This window comes from Rhynchophorus ferrugineus, unplaced genomic scaffold, assembly GCF_030347505.1.
Source record: "Rhynchophorus ferrugineus isolate W39M unplaced genomic scaffold, kcgeb_rfMv2 rfM5, whole genome shotgun sequence".
Classification (NCBI taxonomy): Eukaryota; Metazoa; Arthropoda; class Insecta; order Coleoptera; family Curculionidae; genus Rhynchophorus; species Rhynchophorus ferrugineus.
Window position 1 is genome coordinate 10,312,898 of NW_027472584.1, and position 17,189 is coordinate 10,330,086.

The 17,189-nt window shown below is 30.7% G+C and overlaps 1 protein-coding gene across 15 annotated transcripts in view; it reads right to left on the reverse strand.

Moving 5' to 3' along the window:
- Nucleotides 1-17,189, reverse strand: part of Cirl (Calcium-independent receptor for alpha-latrotoxin) — a 608,365-nt gene that overhangs the window by 229,033 nt on the left and 362,143 nt on the right. The window contains exon 1 of one of the 15 annotated variants that reach the window (XM_076405291.1): nucleotides 113-131. The exons of the other annotated variants lie outside the window; for them this stretch is intronic. The gene's annotated coding sequence lies outside the window, so the exon portion shown is untranslated. Of the gene's footprint in view, nucleotides 1-112; nucleotides 132-17,189 lie in introns of those variants that run through there. 15 annotated transcript variants of the gene reach the window in all.

A 17,189-nucleotide genomic window follows, 5' to 3' on the forward strand; every position in this document is an offset into this window, starting at 1 on the left:
ATCTTGTTAAATATTTGTCTACTTGAATCGGAACTTTTATTACCAGCAGGGGATATGTTACTCCCTAGTGGTATAGTTGAAATAATTTAGTATAAGTGTTTGTATTACATACCTCGTTTTAGATTTGTCGTATATCTATCACCATTTGAAATTTAATGAACAAAAATAGAACTGTATCAATAACTATATATACATATATACTAAAATTAATAGATAAGATATAATATCAATTAATTTACAATAATACAATGAAATATTTTTTATAACATCTTTATTGGATACGCTTAGTAGAATCTTAATTTACAATTAATTTATGACTACTTTTCCAATGTACTTGGATTAATTAACAAGCAAGACGAGTGCGAGAAAATACATCAATATGTATTCCTCAATTATAAAAGTATAATTATTTATTAATTATTAACTTATAGCTATAGTTTACACTAAATGTATACACTTTATATAAGTTCGTATGGTTTTGTTCGCTTCAATCTCCTGACATCCTACGAGCTGTTCAGCAATTGTATTGCTTCCACGTTAGTATGACTTAGTAATCTTCTTTCATGTTTCAAGGCGAAATCTTGGATAACTTCGCAAATCCATTTGATTTCCAGGCCATCGTGAAGTTATTCGTTGGTTACATAGCGATAATCAATCGAAGAACCTTGTTTTGACAGCGTTGTATGACCCATAGGTCCAAATTGGCTTTATAATTGTATTATAGATCAACCTCTTTGATTTTAGATCAAGTTGAGAGTATCTCTCGACTAACCAGTATAGTTGTTTTATTTTGGTTCTAATGTGTTTTGCTTTCTGTCTAACGCGATGTTTCCAATTTAATCTACCGTCAAGATGGATTCCAAGGTATTTAGCTGATTCTGCTTGAGGAATCGGGCATCCATTGAGTGATATAATTAAGTTTTTATTATTTCGCTTCAATGCAACATAAACGCGGACAGATTTGGAGCTATTAAGTTCACTATTCCAATCTTTCGTCCATCTGTAGATTTTGTTGACTGCCACTTGCACTTTTTCTATTGCCCTAGGCAGAGATATATCTTTTGCTATAATAATTGTGTCATCAGCAAAGGTTCCAAGTAGTGTTTCTTTTGTTGTTGGAATGTCAGCAGTGTAGAGCAGATTCAGGAGAGGTCCTAAGACGCTACCTTGAGGAAAGCCGAAATTGTTTTAAATGTCGAGAACGCCATTTCGTGCGATACTCTAAATTTTCTTCCGAATAAATATGACTCCAGCAATTGACAATAGTTACGCGGTAACAATTTGCTCATCTTACAGATTAATCTCAAATGCCAAACCCGATCAAAAGCTTATGAGACATCCAGGAATATTGTAGGGCAGTATTTCTTTTCCTCAAAATCCTCTCGAAATCACCATTCAACAATCGATTCTAAGAAATGCCGAATTGATATTAATTGATTATTTTGTTATTTAAACGTTTAGATAGAAAAATATATTTATCTCAGCGATTTTTTGAAAATAGTTTGTTCCCATTTTCGGAAAGAAAATCTAGCGAGTCCCAACTCATTCGTAGCGATTAAATAAACTTTTTCGTAGAGTTTTCAAAAATGAAATTGCTCAAAAACAAAGAGTCTGGATAATTCCGCATTAATTGCTTAAACTTTTCGAGTGAGAAAAGTTTCTAAATAGCGTTATATCTATTTCTCAGTTCGTGAATCGATTTACTAGTTTGTTTATGACAGCAGCTGTATAAGGGGCAATGACAGAAAACAGTCACATTCTGAAGTGGAAAACAGATAAGGTAAAATATTTTTCTAATCGAAAACTAGTAGATATAAAGTTATACTTTTACAAAGTATCTTGTATGATGCTTTATAACTATAATTATTAAAATAAAATATATAGGATAGATACTAGATATATTTTATAATTTAGATTACTAACTTAAATATAGTTTTTTATTCCATTTTAAACTAAATATACTTAGTATAATCTTTTACTTAATTTTTTACTATTGTTGTTCTGTTGTACTTGTGTCAATTCATCAATATGTACCTCCCAAATTAAAATTAAATTAGGTTACTTAAACTATAATTAAGATTAACACTTTGGTTCACTTAAATATTCTAATTTTCTAAACATTGTCCAGTGTTGTATTGCTTCCACGTTGCTGGGATCTAGTAACTTCTTTGATGTTTTTAGGGAAAATCTTAGATACATTCGTCAATCCATTTGATTTCCAGTTCATTCCTGCAGTTCTTTGTTGGTTACGTAGTGACAAGAACATTGTTTTGGCAGCTTTAGATTATTAGTCGATTTTATGTCTTAGCGAAACCCCATATTTGCACCCTATAAGCCCAGATAGATTTTACAACTGTTAAATTAATCTTAAGTTAAACTGGGAGTTTCTTCCGACTGGTTAGTCTTTGATTTTGAGTCTGATTTGATCAGATTTTTGTCTAATGTGATGTTGACATATTTTGGGAATTATTTTTAAAGAATTGGGCATTCCTAAAGTTATATAGTTAGGTTTTGTCACTTTACCGCAACGCAAAATTGACATATTTTTTATCTAATTACGGGAGGATCCAGAGGGGGCTAATGTCAGCTCAGTGCGGCCAACACCTCCCAAAAAAAATCCTGGATGCCCAAGCATCAATACTAGTCAATCAGTCAATAACCTCAATACTAAAATTCTGGATTCGCAGCTGCTTCTTATACATCTAGTCTACTGGAAGTTGGATAGAAGTTTAGTAGTTTCGTAGTTTGCTAGTTCAAGGCGTATGGTTGCCAAAAGTAAACTAAAATTTCTCGAAGTAGATGAACTATTGGAGTTTGGAAACAGTGCAGCCTTGAAAAGAACTAGAATTTATACTACACTCCATAGTACAGTCACATAGTATATTTGGTTCTAAAAAAGGAAGCTACCTGGAAAGTATTCTGGGGATTTTGAAAATACAGCATTATTTAATGAAGAAACAAATGAAAAGTATTAATGTACTTCGCAAAAAAAAACATATTTAGACAAGGTTATTCAGGTAATGAAAAATCCAAATGCTGATCCAGAGATCATTGCTAAAGCATTAGAACGCTTCCTTCCTTCTTGAATTATACGGCTACAGTAATGTGAAAAATATTTCTTTAAACAATTGTAGATACGGTTGATAGAAAATATTTAGCATATCAGGTTAGTTTTATGAGCAAATATTCAACAATTAACCAGGTATATAGAATCACAGACATTATTGAAAAAGCCTACGAGTTTATTCAGCTATATTTTTGTATCTAGAGCAAGCCTTCGATAAAGTCTGGCATAAGAAACTCATGTATAAATTCCATAAAATTTTATAGAAGCAATACATTAAACTCCTAAACTTCTACATCCCATCTAGGATATTTAAAGTTAAACAAGAAGAAGTTTACTCAACAATTAAAAAAACAAAAGCAGGTATCCAGCAAGGCAGTGTTTTGAGTCCTGTTCTTTACGTACTCCATACACGTGATATATACAATAAGTAGAAAATATTACAATGGCTACATTTGCAATATGACACTGCAAAATTTGCTATTGCTTATTGATATTTGCTAATAATATAAATAAATGGCCCTAGATATAGAAAATAAAAGTCAACAAGAGTAAACCAGTGCGTATTGAATTCACCTACAACCAAATTGTTCATATACCAATAAATATGAATAATACTCTTAACCCATATAGTAAAAATACTAACTACCTTGGGATGAAAGTTGACGCAAAACTTTGTTAGAAAGAGTATGTCAAAAAGAAAAGAATATAATGAAAATACAAACAATTGTATTGGTTTTTTGAAAGAGAATCTAAATTATCCGTACAAAAGTCACCATCTCATCCGTTTTAAGTCATTGTAGAGACAAATTGTAAGTTAGTTAGAAAGGACTAGGAATTACATATAAGTAAGTTATGGATAATATTTAGCAAATAAAAAATGTATTATTTGATAACGAATAAAACCACGGATTAGGCAACTTAGTCCAAAAACACTGATTCCAATAGAATATTTACGATCGAGAGCAGCAACAATAAAGCCCAATCACCAATCACCAATGGCATAACCCATCGGTTCAAAATAAGGACAATAATTTTGCTAGGAATAATAAAGTAAAGGTTGAAACTACTTCTAATAATGATTGTATCTGTATCTTTCTCATCGGAGATTCTCATTCTCATTTTAAATAAATCTACTCTATCGTATAGAAAAATACCGTCAATAAACTTAAACAAATAATAAGGAGGGAAATTAAGTGCAAAAAAGGTCCCGGTTATAATCTAATAATTGGAAGGAAACTACCATAAAAGAGCATAAAATTAATAACACTCATCTATAATGCAATTTTTTTAATGAATTACTTTTATACCACTTGAAAGTTACTGAAACCATTATAATTCTAAAGCCCGAAAAAAAAAAGAAAAGGTCACCTCTTACCGGCCCATAAATTTATTACAGAATCCAATAATACGAAATAATGCTTAAAAGTAATAAAATAGTGATTTTTATGACGACAGGACCAAACTTTAAATAGATTAATATAAAACAAATTATAATGCACTAATGAACACGGCAAATACAGAAAAAAAACAAAGTGAATTAATTTATACCCTAATAAATCAGAAACAAGAAAGATGAACAAGGACAATTGCTTCGTCACAGGACAATAAAAGCTCAGTGTGGTGTAAAATGGGAAAATATTTCTTGGAGCCCGCACTGCAGTTTCCAAATAATGGCTCTAGGAACGTGTCATTGGAAAAGCAAAGTAATATTTGGACATATATTTTACGTATATTATATAAAATATGCTTCATCATCCATACTTAATTCTTCTTCATTATTAATTACTGTATAATGGTTAGACAAGCATTTCTGCAATCTGTAATGATATGCTATATTAGTATTCATATCATTCTCTCAATTTATTATGTATTATATAGTGTGAATGAATCATTTCTTATAGAGCTGAAATATTATTAAATAAACATACATTTTATTATATTTCAGATATATAATAAAAACATTGCCAGTGACTGAAAGTATAAATAACATGAAGAATGAAAGCTACAATAATAAAGAGGCATTTTTGTTACTGACGAAAGATAGATAAATGTTTAGTATGAGAATATACGACAGAATGCGACAATGGATATCACTACACAGAGCTAAGGCAACTCAAGTGGATGGATTAAATTAACTCATCATATATATTAAGGATATCTTATATAAAAAAAACAAACAATACAACAATGTAACTTCGTATCTACTAACTTTCGATTAAAAATATCTATTTGTCGCTTATCTCGTTTAGAATGTGATTATTCCCCCTAATATCTGTTGTCATAAACAAACATGTAAATCGATTCACGAAACGAAAAATACACAAAATGTTATTTAGAAACTTTTCACAGTCGAAAAGTTCAAGCAATTAATGCGGAATTATCCAGAAAACTTGATTTAATCGATAGGAATTGCTTGTACGGTTATTCTTAGGATTTGTTCTTCGAAAATGGGAACAAACTATTTAAGGAAATCATTGAAATAAGTTGATAAAGTGGAGTAAAAAAAATGGCCAATGGGAAACAAGTATTTCTTATGATAATTATTATTTACATGATAAGTAGATCACTCAATAAGTGATCCCTATCTTGTTCTAAGGTTTATATCTGTTCATGAATCAGAGGTGATGGTAGAAAATATTTTAGTATACGCGCTTCACTGTCATCACCCACATTTAACTGACTGCTAACTATATTGAGGTGCATTAAGACTCTTTCGAAGTATTTAGCACTAACACTGTATTATACCCATTATGAGTTCGAGAGGGATATCATGCTGTATCACTTCATTCGAGACGTAGTACGCAGCATCGAGTATAGTACGCAACACATTGCTTTGGAACCGTAGAATGATGGCCATATTAGATTTGCTAAAGTACCCCATAGTTGAATTCTGCAGGACCATATGACCTGGACCTTGTTATTAAAGGATAACTTCGACTTGTATCCGATAAACCAATACATTTGGTTTAGTTTAAGTCCAAATTGTTTTCGTCTTGCAAGGATGTGCTTTTTAACATGAGTAGATTTTGTTTCATTGACTTTAAAAGGCCATGTTTTCGCCAATTGTTGTATTCTATTAAGATGTGTTTGGAGTATCCTTGATGTTATCATAAGGTCTTCGTGAGATGTTAAAATTGCTGTGTCGTCTGCATATAATACCAGAGTAATGATTTCTGTAGTTGGTAGTTCAGATGTCCACTGGAGATATCAAATTGGAACCTTATGAAAAATTAAATAATAAAATGGCATACAATTTTCTGCTCTACTTTTAACAAATAGTTAATGTTAATGTTATTTTAAAACTAATGCAAATATATTTTTATTACAATACAATAATTTAATTAATTTACACAAATTTATTTAGTATTAAATACTCAGTAAAATAAAAATATAACATCCTGTATATGAAGGGTAAATATTTTAAAACATCGCGAACAAAATACACTTGTTTCATTCGCATGAACATTAAATAATATAGATCATTTAACATTAGATCGTTATCCCAAGAACAAAAAGAAATCTAATGAGAAATTAGTATACCAGCTAGAGATTTTAATAGCTTTACTGTTACCAACAGAAATAAAGTGAAATTAATAATGAATGAATGAATATGATAATAGCCTTATTGTTTGTAACAGCTATCTTAAATGTATACGTCTCCGTTATTTTCGACAGGTCACTCCATTATATGTTGATTATGAGTCTTGCATTTGTAAATTTATTCTGGAGTAAATGACAGTTATCAGTAAAATTTTAATATACAGTTTGAATAATTTAAGCGAACTGTCGAATCATGATGCTGCATTTATACGTTTTAGATTGAGATTTATTTCCGATGTGTATCAGTTATTTGAAATGATAATTTTATTCCTAATGTTTTCAATTTTTTTTTCACACAAAACGGGTTCTATATATTTGGCGCTAATAAGAGATACAGGGAGGCAAGAAAATTTAACAGAATGTTACAAAATTTAGTGATGCAGACGCAGATCTGGAGTAAATTTTTTTTGTTATGACAGAGAATCATCAAATAGTATGTATAAAAGATAATCTATTCCTAGAACAGGATATTTTTACCAGTAATTTAGCAAAAGTATAACATAAGATCTGAAATGTTTCTTCTCAAATTTTCTGTTATTTTCATAGTATTTTATATTATTCAGTATTTATTGGTATATGAACAGTTCGGTTGTAAGTGAATTCAATATGCACTGATTTAGTTTTCTTAACTTTTATTCTTCACACCTGGGTCTATTTATTTATATTATTATTCCATATTGCAATTTCCTGACTGTTTGTTCGGTTTGCACTGCATCCAAGAACTAATCTCGTAGTGCTACCAGCAAATATAGCCATAGTAATATTTTATGTTTGCGGTATGCTTAATGTATAGAGTAGCTGAAAAAACAGGACGCAAAATACTGTCTTGTGGAATACCTGCGTTTGTTTCTTTCAATGTTGAGTAAGCTTCTTCTTATTTAACTTTCAATATCCTAGCTGAAATGAAGGAGTTTAACGTATTCCTTCGGTACTATTTTATTGAGATTATACATTAACTGTCGCTTATGCCAGACTTATAGAAGACACTACTAAAAAGAATATAATTGAGCAAACTTTTTTCTCTTCATAATAATGAAAATGAATTAATATATTTGTCATATATATATATTACAATAAAATTTTGCATAATAAAGAAAAAATAACAAATTACCAATACTTCTATTAAAAATTAAACCACAACGTTTGATCTTCGACGTTGTCAAACTTCGTTGGCAGTTGCGACACAGATAGCGACTAAAAAAATCCATTTAAAAGCACCCATCTAAAGCTTTGTTTACTTTATTACTTTACTTTATGCTCAAAAGCGGACCGTTTTTTCAACATTCGAGTTTTGCATCTGTTGAATGTTTTAGTTGAATGTTCTTTCTTTCTAACTATAAAATAACAAAGCGGCTGTTAAATTGTCAGTAAAATTTTAAATCCACACATTCAAAATGTAAAAAAGTAACAAAGTAACGAGACCATGAATCCGACAAAGAATTAGTTTTAATATTGATGTCTCTAAGTGCTTATTAAAGTGTATTAAAGATCGTCAAACTTTATTATATTTATTTACAACAGACTATACTTAGTGTGAACTAATATAAATCAAGTGTAGTTCACATTATATATATATATATATATATATATATATATATATATATATATATATATTGATAACAAACTGAAAAAATATTAAACAAGCATAGCGACCTTGGGGCATGTCGAAGTTTACATCTTAGAATAGTGGCCTACAAAATACCCCGAAAATATTATACCAAATGTTGAAGATGTGCGGGGTGCCACTAATGACGTCCAGTAAACGATAATGAAGATTTGGCAACCACGAGACGTTGATCTGGGATATTATAAAAGGGAAATTTGAATCATTCAGTGACTGACCATCGTTCAGTTTAGACGTGCCACCATCGACTGCCCAAGCCTCGTCTTCTAATCAATCAATCAATCTGTTAATCTATTATCTACTGTATTTTCGATAATTTCGTTTGCAAATAAGTAACGGTTACATCATCTGTTTGATTTCGGTGTACCTCCATTCACCGAGCCATATAATTCTCAAAATAGTAATAGGCATTTAACATTGTCTTCCAATTCTTAAACTTCAATGGGAACATCTTCATCATTCTTACTATCCACATATTTCTTCTTATCATGATTCAATTAATATCAGCTGGAATACAGGCAATATTGGGATTTGCCATTTAAAATAAGTTAACAACATCCAAGGATACATTGACGATGATATTGTGCCCTAATTATGCTTAAATATTAATATCGATATCTTCATCATAGGTACAAAAGATAATTTTTCCAATATTTTTGAATAGTTTCTTAATCAAAAACATTCCCAGTCATATAGAAATTTAAAACAGCTTTTCGTAGTGGCACCTGTTTCAAAGCCTCAGAATGTTTTTGAGATTTTTTGATAGGATATATAAAAATAGAAACTTTAGGTAGTATGGTTTGGTCTAATTATGTTCTGGACTATTGGTTGGACTAACGTAGTTACGTTTAATGGTATATACATGAAAAAACTATTGAACTATTCTTGCTCCTCAATTGCTGTTCTGGAGAATATGGTGTATTATCTAGGTGTATTATCTAACACCAATGGAGTCTTTATTGGAAGGTGCTGTTCTATTAGAACATATTTTACCTACACATCATATGCATATGTATCTTTAGATTGTGAATAGAACAATTGCGATTACAAAATCATTGTCAGACCTGATGGACCAAGCGCTTGCGAAACCACTTCAGGAACGTATGCTGTCATCCAATCGGTTTTAGAAAAATCATGATTAACAGCTTCATGATAGTCATGGTATTAATGTTTTTAAATGAGCACAGAGCATAGTTTTGCTCTTGCTATTACCACTGGCTTTATTTTGTGTAGATTAGTACAAGTACGTTAGCATTAGTACAAGCTTGAAGCGTTATTTGTTGTTTATCCGACTTTTTACCTGGATCAGATTTTTTTAAATGATTTTAAATGATTGATGTTTTTTCTCGTAACATTTTATAATAAATACCACATTCATCGGCGTTGAAAAAGTGTTCTATTCTTAAGTATACCTGGTTTTTCATTTTTTTTTTGAATAGTTGTAAATAATTTTGGTTGTGCTGATAATTTCTTAATAGTTTAGCCTCTTGTATAAGTACTTTGCCGCCAATTGGAACATGCTTAATAGAAATGTACTTAAATACTCACACGACCTTACTAGTGTGTCTTGATACTTTGGACATGCAGCGTATAAGATTAAAGTAATTTGATACAATACCGGATACACTTTTTCGTTTGACAGAGCTGCTTGAATTTTAAGAAAATCAAACATCCATCATCTCATCTCTTTTTGTGTTGTAGTTACTATCAACTATGTAAAATGAATATTTTGGTAATCGTGTCAAGTACATTTACAAGTGTATAAAATTATCATCATAGAATTTTTCAGAATGTTTCTCATCGATACAATTTTATTTGTCTTAAAAAATATAAGGCACTTGATTTCAATAATGCTATTCTCACAATTCCCAACTCAACCAACAACTCTTTAGAGTTATTACCTGCTCTTATCGATTTCCTTTTACAGTTACTTTCGATTCTAGACAAATTTAAGTTATTTGCCTTGATAAATCCCAGTTCGAATCAGAATAAATTCATTTCAGTTGGTAGTTAATAGTTAGTATATAAAACCTTTTTTTTTTATTTTTAAATATAAGACAAATAATCCAAATAAAGTTGAAGCGCGCTAAAAAGTTCAAACGTTGGAATGTGGAAATGATGGTTAGGAAGCGGTAAGTGACGTCAATGTTTCGTAGTGCTTATGATTAGTGTTTGGCTTAACATGGTGAATTTTGAAATGTTGTGTTTTTATTTCTGGTGTGGCGACCGCCACGACCCTTTAGGCCACCACCAATTCACCATCAACAACTACAAAGGTTGGCAACGCCGGTGGATTGGTACCATGCAGTTCTGGAGTATAAAAGGTCATCACGACGACGGCTCGCTCTCTTTTCTTATCACCGTCCCCCTGTGACAGTACCACTTCCACAGCGCTACCGTACTTCCTTCACCTTAACCTAATATCCTGTCCATTCTCCCATCGACCACATGTATCAATCGTAAGTTAGAATAAACAACTTTGATTCAATCAGTGTTTTTAGTTCCCGTGCAAATTCCTTCCAAAGATAGTAGTGAGTGTTCTGATAAATGATCGCAGCGGCAGCCACACATTTCGACCGACCGACCGACCCGACGAACATTCCTACACTGGTAAAATCTTAGTAAACCAACTTTTAATTTTAAAATAAATATATTTTTAATAATATTTCTAGTATATTATTATTATATATTGACATTTTCGTGATTCTTTATTAAAGTCATTTAGCTTGTTAAATAACTGAATAGAAAAACTGATGATGTAAGACAAACGAAAATAACTCATATCAAAAACGTCTACCGGACAGATGAGTGTTAAATATTATTAGACGTAAGCGATAGTTTTAAATCAATGACAGCTACTGTTTAACAAAAACTGCACTTTAGCAACAACATATCTATGAACGTATATTTATATGAGATAAATAAGGTGCAAACTAAATTCATAATCATGTAATTTATGCATATGGGAAGCTCACAATGAATAAGAGCATTGTGCGATATAATTGTATAAACGTTATAGGTAGTCAATATTTACAATTACGGTTAAATGAAAAATAAGTTCTCTTATATATTTTATCTAATGTTAGTTATAATCAGCAAATTGTTTGTTGATTTAAATGGAATGCTATTATATTACGAAGCTTGGTAATATATAATAAAAAGATAAGTTTAAAATTAAATTCAAATGCCCTTAAAAATTAAAAAGGTAAAATAAATTAGTATCCCAACTGTAGCGAATTGAGGCATGTCGAATTTTACATCGTGGAATAACGGTCTACAAAATACCCAGAAATATAATCCCAGATGTTGAACACGGGCGGGGTGCCAATTGGAACCCGACACCGAATAGCTGGCGGCAACCCCGAGACGTTTATCTGGGATATTATTGAAGGGTATTTCGGTCATTCAGTGCTCAACCCTCGTTTGGTTAAGACGTGCCACCATCGACTGCCCAAGCCTCGTCTTCAGGTAACTCCGCTGCCATCCTTTTTATCTTTGTATTTTTCTCATTTTTTATACTGTCAATAAATAACGGTCACATCATGTAAACACCACTGTTTCATTTCGATTTACCTCCATTCACCGAGCCACATCATTTTTACCCTAAACAACTACTAAAACAACAATCAGATTATTGTTTTTGTTGTATCAGTGTTCATCAAAATAACACTCCCAGTTTTTAGCATAAAAAAGCAAAACGCCAAAATCAGTGAATTATAAAGTACACATTTTCATCGTATCTACCAGAGTTCAAGATCCACCGTATTTATCAGAGTTGGCTCTTCAAAATGTGTTTCTAGAGTCTATTCAAAATAACAGTGAACTCAGTCATCACGATGTCGAAGACATTGCCCATCGCTAATTTTTGCTAATATTTTTGTTAAAATAGATTGTTGGTGCACCCGAACATTAACCGAATCAGCCTATAAAATTCGTCAAATTATTCAAAACAGAATCAGAAATAGATTGTGTCTCTAATCAGTTACGTTGAACAGGAATGAACTGTGACTAAATCTCTCAAACATTGAAAAATCATATAATGTTGGATTCACCGAATATTTTAAGATAACCGGATGTTATCTCTATTTGAGATCAAACAAAATGAATTATAAGAATTATTATAATGAATATGCAGGTCGAGAAAAATATACACGCAAGAACTGTATTTATATGTGGAAAGAAGTATTGTCTACAATAATACCTTTATCCTGGATCATCAGTCAACTCCATCAGACACATAGAAGAAGTTAACAAATTGTGTAATCACAAGTGAACAAGTGTTAGATTGGAAATGTGATAGTGACTGAATGAAACTTTCGGGAATTGGGATTATGGTCCTATACTGATAATTACAAAGACAAGGTGATGAGAGTAGAAGCAGCTAAAGTTGAATATAAAGATTTGTGTATCATAGATATAACTATTAATTATATTAATTGGTCAGAATATGAGGAATGTATGAGAAGAGAATGAATACTAACTGTTTTGCAGATATGCCATATGCATTAGGGAGAATGCAGCGAAAATCTAATTATATCAAGAAAAAATGGCAATAACAGAAGGAATTTAAAAGAAATGCGGTAATATCAAAATGACTTGAGATGAAAACACAATAACCAAGGGAACAAGAACTAAACGTAAACACGAATATATACTCTCTAATGAAAATAAAACACATTATTTGGATATATAATCGGATTAGGCCCCCAGAGGTAACCACTACGTTAAAAAACGCTCCTAGATCTCAAATAACATCATAGGTGGCGGGGAAAAGAGTTAAATGTAAATATAATAAAACATAACCATAACCTATAAACGACGATGACTGTATAATTAACTGTAGTTTAAATACTTTGATAATATATGCATTAGACGTGTCGACAAGCAGCAGGAGTTTTGGCTTTTCTAAGATGATGTCTGTGGAAAAGAGGAACTATTACCACTAAGATTAAAATCCTTCTGTATGGTGTTGAGACTTGGACACTGTTATAGTCTAAGATCTGTAAGCTTGAGGCCGAGATTACGTTAGAAATGAAGCCATTCGTTAAAAATACGACAACCAGTGCAATGTTAAGGAACAAATTCAGACACGCAGTTTACAATGAATTGGAAGCATGATTGTTGAATGAATTTCTTCCAGATTCTTGGAATGGATGGAATTCGCAGCGAATAGCTCCAAAAAAAAATGGATCCAGATCATAGGAGATAGGAAACTAGGAGACTAAGTATGGCGAAGTTTAGTGAAGAATATTTGTCCTGCGGTACCAAAAGCAGCAATACGCTATTAACAAGATGATGATGATGACGATGATAATTCAAATTTACTTAGACATACAATCAAAATAACTCCAAAAATGTTATTCACCCCATTGAAAATCGTTTACTTTGTGCTTTACTAACTGAGCAATTAAAAAATATTTAATTAAAATTGAATGTTCCTTTAGAAAATGTATATTACAATACCTACAATTCGGATATACCTTTAAAAATTAATAAATTTGTTTTCTAAGCGCTCTCTTCATTCTAGATACTTGCAAATATCCGAATACAAAATGAATATAAATAAAAGATAAAAGAGCAGTTTATTCTGTAGTTCCGGACGTGCTGATATCTGAAGAAAAAAAAAAGAATAATTATATCAAGAAAAAATGGCAATAACAGAAGGAATTAAAAAGAAATGCGGTAATATCAAAATGACTTGAGATGAAAACACAGTAACCAAGGGAACAAGAACTAAACGTAAACACGAATATATACTCTCTAATGAAAATAAAACACATTATTTGGATATATAATCGAATTAGGCCCCCAGAGGTAACCACTACGTTAAAAAACGCTCCTAGATCTCAAATAACATCATAGGTGGCGGGGAAAAGAGTTAAATGTAAATATAATAAAACACAACCATAACCTATAAACGACGATGACTGTATAATTAACTGTAGTTTAAATACTTTGATAATATATGCATTAGACGTGTTATAATGTTAATACAAATTATATTTGATAACATTATTTTTGTTTCATTATTTTACTTACATTAGAATTTTGTTAAATGTCAAATCTGAACTGAACTATACGTTAAAGTTGATGCGACAACATTTTCATGTTTTGAAGTAATACATTTTGATAAGTCTTTAATTTGATATAATGTTCTTGTCATCACGATAAAACTTATTGATTGTTACCTATGTTACACACATTACACTCATTTACAAGGATTATTAATACATTTATTACGACACCTTATTACACATAACCGAAATATTTAAATATTCAGTACATTTTGTTTTTATATTGTAATTCCCGTCGATAATATATACAAATCTGTGGTTAGATAATGAAGTTTATTTCGGCGAAAAGAATTATTTGAAACATCAACGTCGTCATAAATAAAACCTATTATTAATTGCCATACTATTTTGATATGTTAACCAACATTATACCCCAGTTTTAAAACATTATTGTTTGCTTTATATATCAGACCTTGCTGTTCTTGAAGGTCAACATTAACAGAATAGTTTAAAATGGAAAATAAAGATAAAGCAAGCAGAGAAAATATATAATATTTTTCAGTTATAGTTACGACCATGATGTATTAGAAGGTTCTGTTTAGATTGGAATAATACTCTTGGTGGAATTGGCCAAATGCAGATTATTATAACCTATCAAACACAACTAAATATCAGATCGTTAACTGTTTTAATAGACACGTTTGAGTTATGCATTAAAAATAGAGTTATTTTTACAGAAATTAATTTAATCAACAAGCAGAGATTACTGATTGATTGAACAACATGGAAAACCTACTTGGCAAAGTTAAAATGGTAAAAGATATACCAGGTCTGTCCATAATTACTTTGTGGGTTTATATGTCTTTTTATTTTACTAACATTAACCTCAAAACTACGTTTAAAAATTACGTTCCACCAAAATAACAGAGTTATAAACTTATAATGGTCTTAAAATCTCGAATTTTGTATCTGAAAATGTGCATTTACTTTTCTTGTTTCATCAAGAGAAAAATGCCGCTTAAAGTCGTCGTTTGCTGGTAGAGACTTTTGGTGAGCATGCTCCAACAATAGGGACATCTGAAACATGGATTCGGCAATTAAAATGCGACGATTTAAATGTTCAAGACTAAGGACGTACTGGTAGGCATCAACTGCAAATCCCTTTGGTCGCACGACCATGCTCTGGGTCTGTTGTGACCAGATTGTTGTCATATATTATGAACTGTTGAAACGTGGAAAGGCGGTTAATACCGATCACTATTGGGAAAAAATGATCAATTTGAACTTTGCATTGAACGTGCATTTTGAACGTTCACAATACGCTCAAAAACATGATAAGGTTATAATTTTCAGAATGACAACGCGCCTCATACAGTAAAACAAGTGAAAGAGATTTTGAAACCACTCAAATGGAAACTCTGCAAACCTGGCTATAACCGCCTACCATTTTTTACATCAATGGGGTACGTGCTTGTAGAACAGCATTTTGCCGAATTCGAAGAAGTAAAAAAAATTAGTTCAACAATGATAATTTGGAATGACATCCATAAATTGCCTGAAAGATGGGAATACTCAAACGACCCTTGAATAAATAAATTTTAAGTATCCATCATAAATAACGTGTTTTCCATAGCGAAAAAACTGGAAAAGAAGTAGCAACACACCTGGTATATTACAACATCCTAAACGGCCTAAAAATAACAATCAATGAGTAACCATTACAGTAAGTTAGTTGAAAAATCTTAAGTTACCTCATTCAATAAAATAAATATATGGAACTTATAGATAGAATAAATAGTTTAATATGACAACAAAAAAAGGAGTAAACATATGATAAATTTTGTTTATATTTACTTATGTTTGTTATTTCATATTTCAAATTCGAAAGGATATGAAAAAAAGTGAAGGTAAGAAAACAAATTCATGGAATTTATTTGCATGGAAACTAAGTTTATTAATAATTTAACAATGAATAAAATAAAATAAACAACTTAATAACAGCTTATTTATGGTTCTATTCAAATTGTTATGGTATCAAACTTAGAGGATGAACTTATATAGCTTGGAAGAAATAAAAATGTGAACACACTGTTATAGAAAAAACGCCTGCATTACGACAAAAATCGCTATAGAAGTAATACATAATTCTAATTAGTTTTAAAAATCTCAATAATTGTAAAAAAAAGTTTAAAAAAATTACTGAAAGATCTAGATGATATTAACACATAATCAACAACTACTAAATAAAAACAAATACGGGTTACAAAATAAATATATATTTTCAAAAAAATTAATTATAAAACAAACAGTAGATAATTTAACTTTTTATATGAACACGATTTTGTAAGGTTTATTAGATCTATATATATTATTATTAGTACCATTGTTCATAGTACATATACACGTACATTTCATTAAAATATTTGAAGATTGTATGGTTACTGATATTGCCACATAAGTGGATGGATGTTATCAAAGAAAAAGTATGAAGATCTCGGACTAAAAATGTATCTTACAAGTGATATAAAACATTTTAACGTATATGTAACATACAAATTTAAATGTTGAAATATAAAATATTTGATAATCATGAAATTTGATCAATTTTGGTTTATCTCTTTTAATATAAGTTAATATAAATTATATTCGAAAATATTTTAGTCATGTCAAGAAAATATGAAGCGTTACCTAAATTATTTATTAAAGGCGCCCTTTAATTGATTTAATGATCTACATTTATCAAAAAATTTTAGCAATAAAGACAATAAGATATATGCATGTATCCATTGCTACAAGTCTGGGCAATACAAGTAATACAGGAGAAAAAACAGGCATTCACAGTTGAAGTAATAAGTCGACAAGCAGCAGGAGTTTTGGCTTTTCT